This window comes from Apodemus sylvaticus, chromosome X (genome assembly GCF_947179515.1).
Source record: "Apodemus sylvaticus chromosome X, mApoSyl1.1, whole genome shotgun sequence".
Taxonomy (NCBI): domain Eukaryota; kingdom Metazoa; phylum Chordata; class Mammalia; order Rodentia; family Muridae; genus Apodemus; species Apodemus sylvaticus.
This window is the reverse complement of record NC_067495.1, coordinates 62597280-62607248: the sequence shown is the minus strand read 5'-3', so window position 1 is coordinate 62607248 and position 9969 is coordinate 62597280. Positions and strand designations below refer to the sequence as shown.

The 9969-nt window shown below is 41.1% G+C and overlaps 1 pseudogene; it reads right to left on the bottom strand.

The window, feature by feature from the left end:
* Positions 1-3736: 3736 nt before the first annotated feature.
* LOC127674988 (phosphatidylethanolamine-binding protein 1-like) lies at positions 3737-4304 on the bottom strand (annotated as a pseudogene).
* Positions 4305-9969: the final 5665 nt, after the last annotated feature.

The window sequence follows — 9969 nt, the reverse complement described above, 5'->3', positions numbered from 1 at the left end:
AGGAAGGAAGGAAGGAAGGAAGGAAGGAAGGAAGGAAGGAAACTCCTCTTAGTCACAGTCTAAGTAAAACAATATAAGAACAAAAAGTGTATTGAAAGCAGCAAGAGAGAAATACCAAACCACACATAAATAGGGACCCATCAGAATGATAATATATTATTCAACTGAAATTTCAAAAGCCAGGATGGCTTGGACAAATGTATTTCAATTTCTAAATAATAGCAACTGCCAAAACAGACTACTATGCCCAGCAAAGATATCTCCTCTCTTTATGTTTTATTAAAAAGAAAGCATGCTCACTGATGAAGAGTTAGACAAGTTATGGTATACTATAGGGTAGCATCACTTCATTCCAAGTGGTCCTTTTGAACAATTGAACAAGGCATGATAGAACTTCCACCTGCCTCTGCCTCTGCCTCTGCCTCTGCCTCTGCCTCTGCCTCTGCCTCTGCCTCTGCCTCTGCCTCTGCCTCTGCCTCTGCCTCTGCCTCTGTCTCTGCCTCTGCATGGGCTACCACACCAGCCTAAAGGACAACATCCAGCATAAGTCCCAGGACAGCCATGGCTACACAGATAAATCCGATCTGGAAAGACAAAACAAAGCAACAACAACAAAACCAATTAGAACGGTTGAGTCAATTAGTTCATTCGTCTGGATAATGATGCATTTTGTGTTTGTATGAGTTTTCTAGTTTAGAGAGAAGTGTGTTTATTTAAGACATAAATGCCTCATTCTAAAGGAGAACTGAACTCCATTCCAAGGTGTTTTATAGATGCCATCCCTGGATTTTGAAATTTCAGTTGAATAATATATTGTTATTCTGATGGGTCCCTATTTATGTGTGGTTTGGTATTTCTCTCTTGCTGCTTTCAGTACACACTTTTTGTTCTTATATTGTTTTATTTAGACTGTGACTAAGAGGAGTTTCCTTCCTTCCTTCTTTATAGATGTTATCCTATCTTTCAGTATAGTTAACATGGAAGGAAGAGTGTGGCACACATACAATGAAAACCTTTTAACATTGAAGCTGCTTGTGGAGCTTAAGAACTACTTGATATTGTCTACGCCACAAGACAGCAGATTTAAGGGCATCTTATATTTTAAAGGTTTTGTTGCTGTTGTTGTTTGTTTGTTTGTTTAGACAGGGTGTTAAATAAATCTATTTATTTTGGCTCTCTTGGAATTCAATATGTAGACCAGGCTGGCCCCAAACTTACAGAGATCCACCTGTCTCTGCCTCCTGAGTGCTGTAATTAAAGCTGTAGGCCACCACACTCAGCGCTCTCATAAAGATTTATTGTTCAGTATGGTAGTTTGATTGAAATGGCCCCCACAGGCTCACAAGGAGTGGTAATATTGGGAGGTGTGGCCTTGTTGGAGTAGGTGTGGCCTTGTTGAGGTGGGTGTGGCCTTGTTGGAGTGGGTGTGGCCTTGTTGGAGTGGATGTGGCCTTGTTGGAGTAGGTGTGGCCTTGTTGGAGGAAGTATGTCATTGGTGGAGGGAGGCTTTAAGGTTTTAGAAGCACAAGCAAGCCAGGCCCACTGTCACTCTCTCTATGCTCTCTGTCATATTGCTGCCTGCATGCTGCCATGCTCCCACCATGATGGTAATGGACTAAATCTCTGAACTGTAAGCCAGCCTTAATTAAAGTGTTTCCTTTATAAGAGTTGCCTTGGTGGTGTCTCTCCACAGCAATAGAAATCCTATTAAGATAATCAGTATGGGTGTGTTTTTGTAATTCATTAACAGGAATTTAAAGATAGGGATTTATAGTTATTGCAGTTTGAATAGGGTCACTGCTGTGTGGCAGCATTGCAACAATGACTGTGGCAGATATAATAGCTGCAATAATCATTCCAAGCCTTTGTGTACATATATGTCCAAGGGCATAATTGCATTATTTTAAAGTAGATCCCTCAGGACATGGGTGGGCCAGATTAACAAGAATCTAGTCAGGGACTCACTGCCTAAAACTTAATATAGAAGAAAATTTCAAATTTGACATTGTGTTGAGTTAGGCAAGGTGTGAGTGAGTCATCTAAGAGAGAGTCGCAGTATAATGAAAAGTTTGGTAAGTAGGGGTGAGAACTGGGATAGAAGATTGGGAAGTGCAGATCATGAGCCTCAGTTTTGTTCCCATGGCCAGAAGTGCCCCCATATAAGAGGGCTAGTACTTTCCCTTCTTTAGCAATCTAGGAAAAAGAGGAAGAGCCAAACACCAGGGAGGATTTGAGTAGATGACAGAAAGGTATTGTGGTGGGGATGAAGAATAGGTCCAGCAAACCCTGAGTCCCAATGTAGATGTTAAAGTATGGCATACTCCTGTGGTTTCATACTAGAAGGAATCAAATTTAGATTACCAGGCCAACAATTTTCTAACACTTTTTGTTTATTTGTTCTTTTGTTTTTCAAGACAGGGTTTCTCCGTGTATCCCTAGCTGTCCTGGAACTCACTCTATAGACCATGCTGTCCTTGAACTAAGAGATTTGCCTCTTTGCCTCTCTGTGTTTGCCTCTCTGCCTCTCTGCCTCTCCCTCTGCCTCTCCCTCTGCTTCTCTGCCTCTCTGCCTCTGCCTCTCTGCCTCTGCCTCTCTGCCTCTGCCTCTCTGCCTCTGCCTCTCTGCCTCTCCCTCTGCCTCTCTGCCTCTCCCTCTGCCTCTCCCTCTGCTTCTCTGCCTCTCTGCCTCTGCCTCTCTGCCTCTCCCTCTGCCTCTCTGCCTCTGCCTCTCTGCCTCTCTGCCTCTCTGCCTCTCTGCCTCTGCCTCTGCCTCTCTGCCTCTCTGCCTCTCTGCCTCTCTGCCTCTCTGCCTCTCTGCCTCTCTGCCTCTCTGCCTCTCTGCATCTCTGCATCTCTGCATCTGCCTCTGACTCCTTAGTGCTGGGTTTAAAGGTGTGTGCCACCACCACCCAGCTGTAACACTTCTTTACTGGGTAATATTTCTTCATCATAGTTTGGTGAGTACAGATATTCAAATTAGGAATAGGGTAAGAGTGACCTTTTTGGATTGAGTGAAGGCATTTAGGGAAAGGTGGCTTCGTTTTTATGGGATTGGGGTAGCTAGGGAACCTAATTGCCTGATTAAAGTATAAATGGATTGTATCTATCATTTGGTCTTTGGAGTTATTTTTTTTCTGAATGCAATGCCTTTCATTTGTATGTGATGAAGACTAACACACTCGGCAACTCCAGGGACTTGCTCACCCCTCAGAGAAGCAAGGGGCTCAACAGGGTCTCTCCACAGCAGCACTGTTCTTTAGAGGGACATCAATACCTACACAGCCACCTGGCCTGACAGGGCTCAGCTGAGATGGGAGTCTAGGGTTGTCTCAGCTGGGGGACAGGACCCTAAAAGCCCACCACACCCGTAAAGATGCCGCTATGTCTGCTACTGGAAAGTTTCCTGTTTGCCCGCTTACAGACAATACCAGCCCTGACTCTCCTCTGTGGACCTGATCCTGGCAGAATGTTTTCTTTTTCAGAGTTACTCTTTTTAAATCAACGATAGAATGACCCCACCAGAACTTCAGACACCTCTCCAGATGGAAACCAAATCCAATCATAAACTTGGATGTGACTGGAGTCGACAGGGCAGGCAGCGAGTAGGAAGACGCCCTAAACCTCTATCCTAGCACAGCTGAGAACTCCCTGTTAGAGGGAGGGAAGGATGGGAGAAACAATATGCTTTCCACAACCTAACTACTGGGGGAGGCCCCCGACTGCGGGCCCGGCACCCCTACTTCCCTTCCAGCTGCTCGTATAGCTTGGGCATGTAGTCGTCCCACCTGGCCTGGTAGCACGTGCCTGCCACCGGGGCCCCCAGGTTGTACTTCTTGCGGAAGGTCTCCACCTTGAACTTGGCGCGGTTGTCTTCCAGACCTCTTGCTGAGGATGGGTTCGTCACAGCTCAGCGCCTGTTCCTGCTCATACACCAGCCAGACATGGTGGTGCAGACCTGTGCCACTGGGAGGCCCGGAGCCCACATAATCCGAGAGGACAGTGCCACTGCTAGTGTCGTTGCCCTTCATGTTGACCACCAGGAAGTGGTGCCACTCCCTGAATTTGGGGTCCTTCCTGCTCGGAGCATCCGGGTCTGTGAGCACCAGGGTGTAGAGTTTCCCAGGATCAAGGCCATCCCATGAAATGCTGCTGGGCCTATTCAGAACCTGGGTAGGCGTTAGCACTTTGCCCAGTTCGTCCACCTTCGTCACCCCGGCTTAGTCGACCCAAAGGGTGTGCTGGGGCGGCTCGTCCACCTCTAGCAGGCACAACAGTCCGGCCCACTGGATGATGCCGGTGGCCATGGCGACAGGGAGATGGAAGACAAACGTCCGCTAAGTCCCGAGTCTGGAGTTATTTTGATATAGGAGATTCATATGCAATTGTGGTTGCACATAAGTGCAAAATGAACTTGATATGGTGGGAAGACACATAGGGACATCTGTAGAGTAAAATATACCTATGTTATTTTCCAAGGGAATCCATGGAATTTGTTTAGAGAATCTGTATATAATCTTGTAACTGGATAAGGGAGCCATAAGGAAAAAGATAGTCTCTCCAGTGACCACTGTGTCATTGATGTTTAACAGAGTTTCAAGTTTAGACTATATCATTGGTCAAACATTGGGCCTGTCATATGTGATTGTCCTCTGAGATGACCAAGTGTCATTTGGGGACATTCAGCTGTGTCTCCTTGTACAAGATCATCCCAGCTTGGCTTCTTGACAGTTTGTCCCCCAACCCAGTATCCAACTGTTCCCTACCTATTAATAACTCTGCACATGCCTGGGAGAGGGGACAGAGATTACAAAGGTCAGGACTTCATTTTTGTGGCTATGGGAAAGCCCTCATTCGTTCTGGGTTAGGCTTTTCAGGTCCAGCCTGTTAGATGAAGAGTTCCCACACCACCTTAAATAACCCCTCACCTATGCTCTGAAAGGAAGGAAGCCTAATATAAACTCGACTCCTGTTATATTTTTTCTATTGCTTTCATAATATGCTAAGACCAAGGCAACCTATAGAAGAAAGGGTCTAGTTGAAGCTTACTATTTCAGAGAGTTGCAGTCCATGATTGTTGGAACAAAGGCATGAGGGCTGGAACAGCTGAGAGTTTACATTTTGGTGCACACGTAGCAGGCAGAGAGAGAAAATGGCAAACTAAAAATGATTTGAGTCTTTTGAAACCTCAGAGTCTGCCCCCGGGGACATACTTCCTCTAACAAAGGCCACTCCTCCCAATCTTTCCCAAATAGTTCCACCAACTGAGGACCAAGGACTCAAATATTTGAGCATATCAGGGGCCATTGTCATTCAAACCACCACGGTTCCCCAGTGTGAACACTGGGGAATCAAGCCTTAAGTTTGTTGTTGGGACCTTGGAAGAAGGAGTAGACTTTACTTACCTTTCCCCTGGGAAGGGATTTCAGCCACAGAGCTGAAGCAGGAGGAGAGAGGAAAGTAAAGACAGTTCAGAGTGTTACCTTATCAAAATGAGAGAGACTTTGTTAGCCATCATAGCAAAAAAGAACTTTCCAGGGTTTTATCAGACCCATTATTCTGAAAATTCTGCTACATTGATCAGGTTTTTATGCTTGTCAATATCAATAGTGGGTTGAAAGCTGAAGCTATTGGTAATATTTACATCATCTCTTGCAAAAGTGCATCCCAGGCAATGGAGTTTTCAACACGTGATTTGAAGTTCAGGAGAGGGCCTGGGTCTCTCTTCTGTTGTTCAGTCGTTGTCTTCTGGGGCCAGCTCATGGTATAGTTTTATGAGTAATGCTGGGATCCAGAGAGGACCTATAGAAGAAAGCATAGAGGTGGAGCCTTGGCCCCAATAATGAGGGGAACAGGAACCAGCCACTGGTTGGGTCCATGAGGAATTTTATATAAAACCACAGGTTGGAGCAAAAACTTGTTGCTTTTTGTGATGTTTTTCCTCAGATGTTGGGAAGGCATGAGGTGGAATTAAGAGGAACAGTTTAAAAATTTTTAACTGTAAATTGCTTTGGCAAGTTGCTCCTGAGCACTCGATACCTTACCCCTTTTTTGTTTATATATTTGATTCTTGAGTAATAAATCAAATTAATTAGTTCAATTAAGGCTTATACTTCGGGGTTATAGAGAATTTCACAAGTAATATGTATTTCCCAATGCTGACAGGAAGAGATAAATGGTTTAGATACATAATCAGGACCACTGTCAGTTTTCATCTATTTTGGGACTCCCATTATAGAGAAAATAGTCAGTATGTATCTGCAAACAGCTCAAGCAGACTCGTGTTTGAGCAGCTGGAGCAGGCTCCTGTGTTTGAGAAGTAGTATAGATAAAGCCTGAAAGGGAATCAACACAAACACGAACAGATTTAAAATTACCAAAGGCATATATGTGAGTCACATCCATTTGTCAAAGATCACTAGGATGAAGAGTATGGGGGTTGACTCCTTAGGATGGTAGGACCCAGCAACTGGCAGTTGGTACGTGACTGGACAATTTGTTGAGTTTGTACCCTTGATGACTGGGATTGGTTTTGTAAAGTTTTAACTCCTAGATGAAAAAAGTAATTAGAAGCAGTAACCTCTTGAAAAAAAGGACATGACAAGATGGTTAGCATGATGATTTCTATCTGTGATGGGGCCAGGTAATTCTGGGTGAACTCAAATGCGCTGAATTAAAATAGAATGAGGAGGCTTTGAATGGAGGTAAATATTGATTACATAGAGGACTCTGAGGTGTGCTCCAGGAAGGCTTGAAACAATAGTTGTTGGCTTGAGCCACATAATGAGAATCAGTAAATCAAAGGATCAACAGAATTATCTGAAGGCAGAAAAAACCAGCCAGTTCTCTTGGTAATGGTACTTCAGGGGTGATATGAGAGTGCCATATTCCAACAACATCTCAGTTTCTTTGCCTGATATACTGACTCTATCTGAAAAAAAGTGCAATACAAATAGGACATGGACTTATGGAGGGGGGTAGAAGACCTATATGTGAAGGAATAGAATTGCACAGAATCCTTAAAGGAGGGAGACAAAAGGAGATTAAAATCCAACAACATCAAAACACTTTGTTAGAAAGAGGTCCCTGTAGATTTTTAGGGAGCCTCTTTACTGCTCCTATTACATCTAATTATATATCTTTAATTATAGATAAGTTTAATTTTGAATTGCTCTTAGTAGTAGTAATGCAGTCTCTCATTGTTTGAGGGTTAAGAATAGAGCTGGGTGACTTGCTGCAGAACAGAGTCAGAGTCTATATAAAACCAAACTGTGTTCCAGCTGAGGAACTTCAGAGGTCCAACCAGTGGGATTCCAAGCTAGAAATTAAAGTAAAAGGGCCTGCTTTATTCATTCTCTGGGTTCTCATAATTGGGTTGTATTGTCATTGGTCCTAGATTGGTGTTGACTAGCCCAGTAAAAATTCTTTTTACATATTGGGCATATTTTAGAAGGGATTTTATTATACTGAGGTTGATTAGCAAGTTTTTGTTTACATTGTTTCAGGAAGTGACCTCTCTTTCCACAAACATAAACATATGAACAAAATAGACAGATTAAGAGATTGTGGAGTGCTCAGTCTTAAGTTGAATGTATATATCATACACCCCTTAGAGGCTCAGAGATTATTGTAAAAAAGGATAGGGAAAGATTACAAGATCCAGGGCAGTGGGTCACTGCAAGGAAATTGATTTTCTGGATACAAGGACTATTAAAAGCAGTAATGAAAAAAACTCAAGTAACTTATAAAGGCAGACTTATCAGAATTACACCAGACTTCTCACCAGAGACCATGAAAGCTAAAAGATCCTGGGCAGATCTCATACAGATCCTAAGAGAACACAAATGCCAGCCCAGGCTACTATGCCCAGCAAAACTCTCAATCACCATAGACAGAGAAAACAAGATATTCCATGATAAAACCAAATTTACACAATATCTTCCCACAAATCCAGCCCTACAAAGGATAATAGATGGGAAACCCAAACACAAGTTGGGACACCACACCCTAGAAAAAGCAAGAAAGTAATCTTCTTCCAACAAATCCAAAAGAAGGTAACCACATAAACATAAAAATAACATCAAAAATAATAGGAAGCAACAATCACTATTCCTTAATATCTCTTAACATCAATGGACTCAATTCCCCAATAAAAAGACATAGACTAAAAAATATTTTTCATGTACATCTTCAATTTTATCAGAAAATGTTTATAATTCCTTTCAATTAATTTAGTAATGTTTATGTCTACCATTTTATCTATATTATTTCCCATGATAATCTTCAATTTTAACATGTTTTTCTATATATTTCTTCCATTTTATCAGAAATACTTTCCATGTAAATCTCTAATTTTATCACAAAATATTTTTAATTTCACTTTCAATTAATTTAGAAATGTTTTTATGCCTACCATTTTATCTGTATAATTTTCCATGATAATCTTCAATTTTAACATGTTTTTCTATATATTTCAATTTTACCAGAAATATTTTCCATGTAAATCTTCAATTTTATCATAAAATGTTTTTACTTCCTTTTTCAATGCATACACACACACACATATATATGTATGTATATATATATACATACACACATATATATATATATATATATATATATATATATATATATATATATATATATGAATGAAACTAAATCTTTATTTTTTACCTTTCAGGAACATCAACTTCAAATGAATCAAATACCTCAATATAAGATTTGAACCTGAATAAAACTTAAAGGGAAGAAATTTCTGAATAAGACTTTAATCACTCAGAACTACAGCTAATAATCATCCAACGGAATTTTACGAAATGAAAAAGCAAAGTGAAGAAAGAGGCAGCCTAGAGAATGGAAGGAATTCCCTTTTTTTCAAATTTGACAAAATTTATTGTAATTTTAGTAAAGACATTCAGCTCAGTCGTCTCTCTCCATCTTGACCTCAGGTTAATTAGTTATTTTAGTCATGTAGAAAATATGTAGGAGAGGTGTTACTTCAACAAACAGTAAAATGGATAAATGGACAGTTTGCAGACATAAAAGTTAATTTGTGTATCTTGACATACTTAAATCATGTATGAACTAATAGTGCTCTGTACAGTTCCATCGTTTTGCTTGGGGCTTATGAAGTAAACTAACATGTAGTGAACAAAGTGTTGGGAATACCTGTAGGCTGCTTCTTGGAAGTCATTACATTAAAGATTGCCCAGTGAATAATCACCACCCATGAAACTCACCAAAGCTGCCTTCAAATCTAACATTGTAATTTTCAAGGACATTTTTATCACTTCTTTTGTCTGTGACTATTAAAGATGCAGTTAACTGTCACATTCTAAAAGCCCATATACAATTCAAAAATACAAAACAAACATCCTACACACAGAACTCTAAGAGCATATGAGATGAAGGGCTCACAACGAGCTTGTGTCTGAAGAAGCACTTCTGCCCTATCGCAGTCACTAATCGTGCTTCTGAAACCACTGGCCAGTGTGCAGATACGTAAAATAAGCCATGGAGTTGTACTATTAAGAAATCTTGCTGGGCAGTGGTGGTGCACGGCTGTAATCCCAGCACTTGGGAGGCAGAGGCAGGCGGATTTCTGAGGTCGAGGCCAGCCTGGTCTACAGAGTGAGTTCCAGGACAGCCGGGCTACACAGAGAGACCCTGTCTTGAAAAACAAACAAACAAAAATAAAATAAAATAAAATAAAATAAAATAAAATAAAATAAAATAAAATGAAAGAAAGAAATCTTGTGAATTCAATTCAAACTGGTTCTAGTAAATCAGTAATTTAAATGCTTCAAAAGTCACAGAAGGTGTGTCACCTCGTCTGTCTTTATACAATGTCATACCTCCCCCCCTTTTTTGTTATTTAAACCTTTTAAAAAATAAAAGTAAGCCAAATACATAAAGCAGTATGTACACTGATATTTTTGGCGGTGTTTGTACTTTAAAAGAAACAGCTTCCTT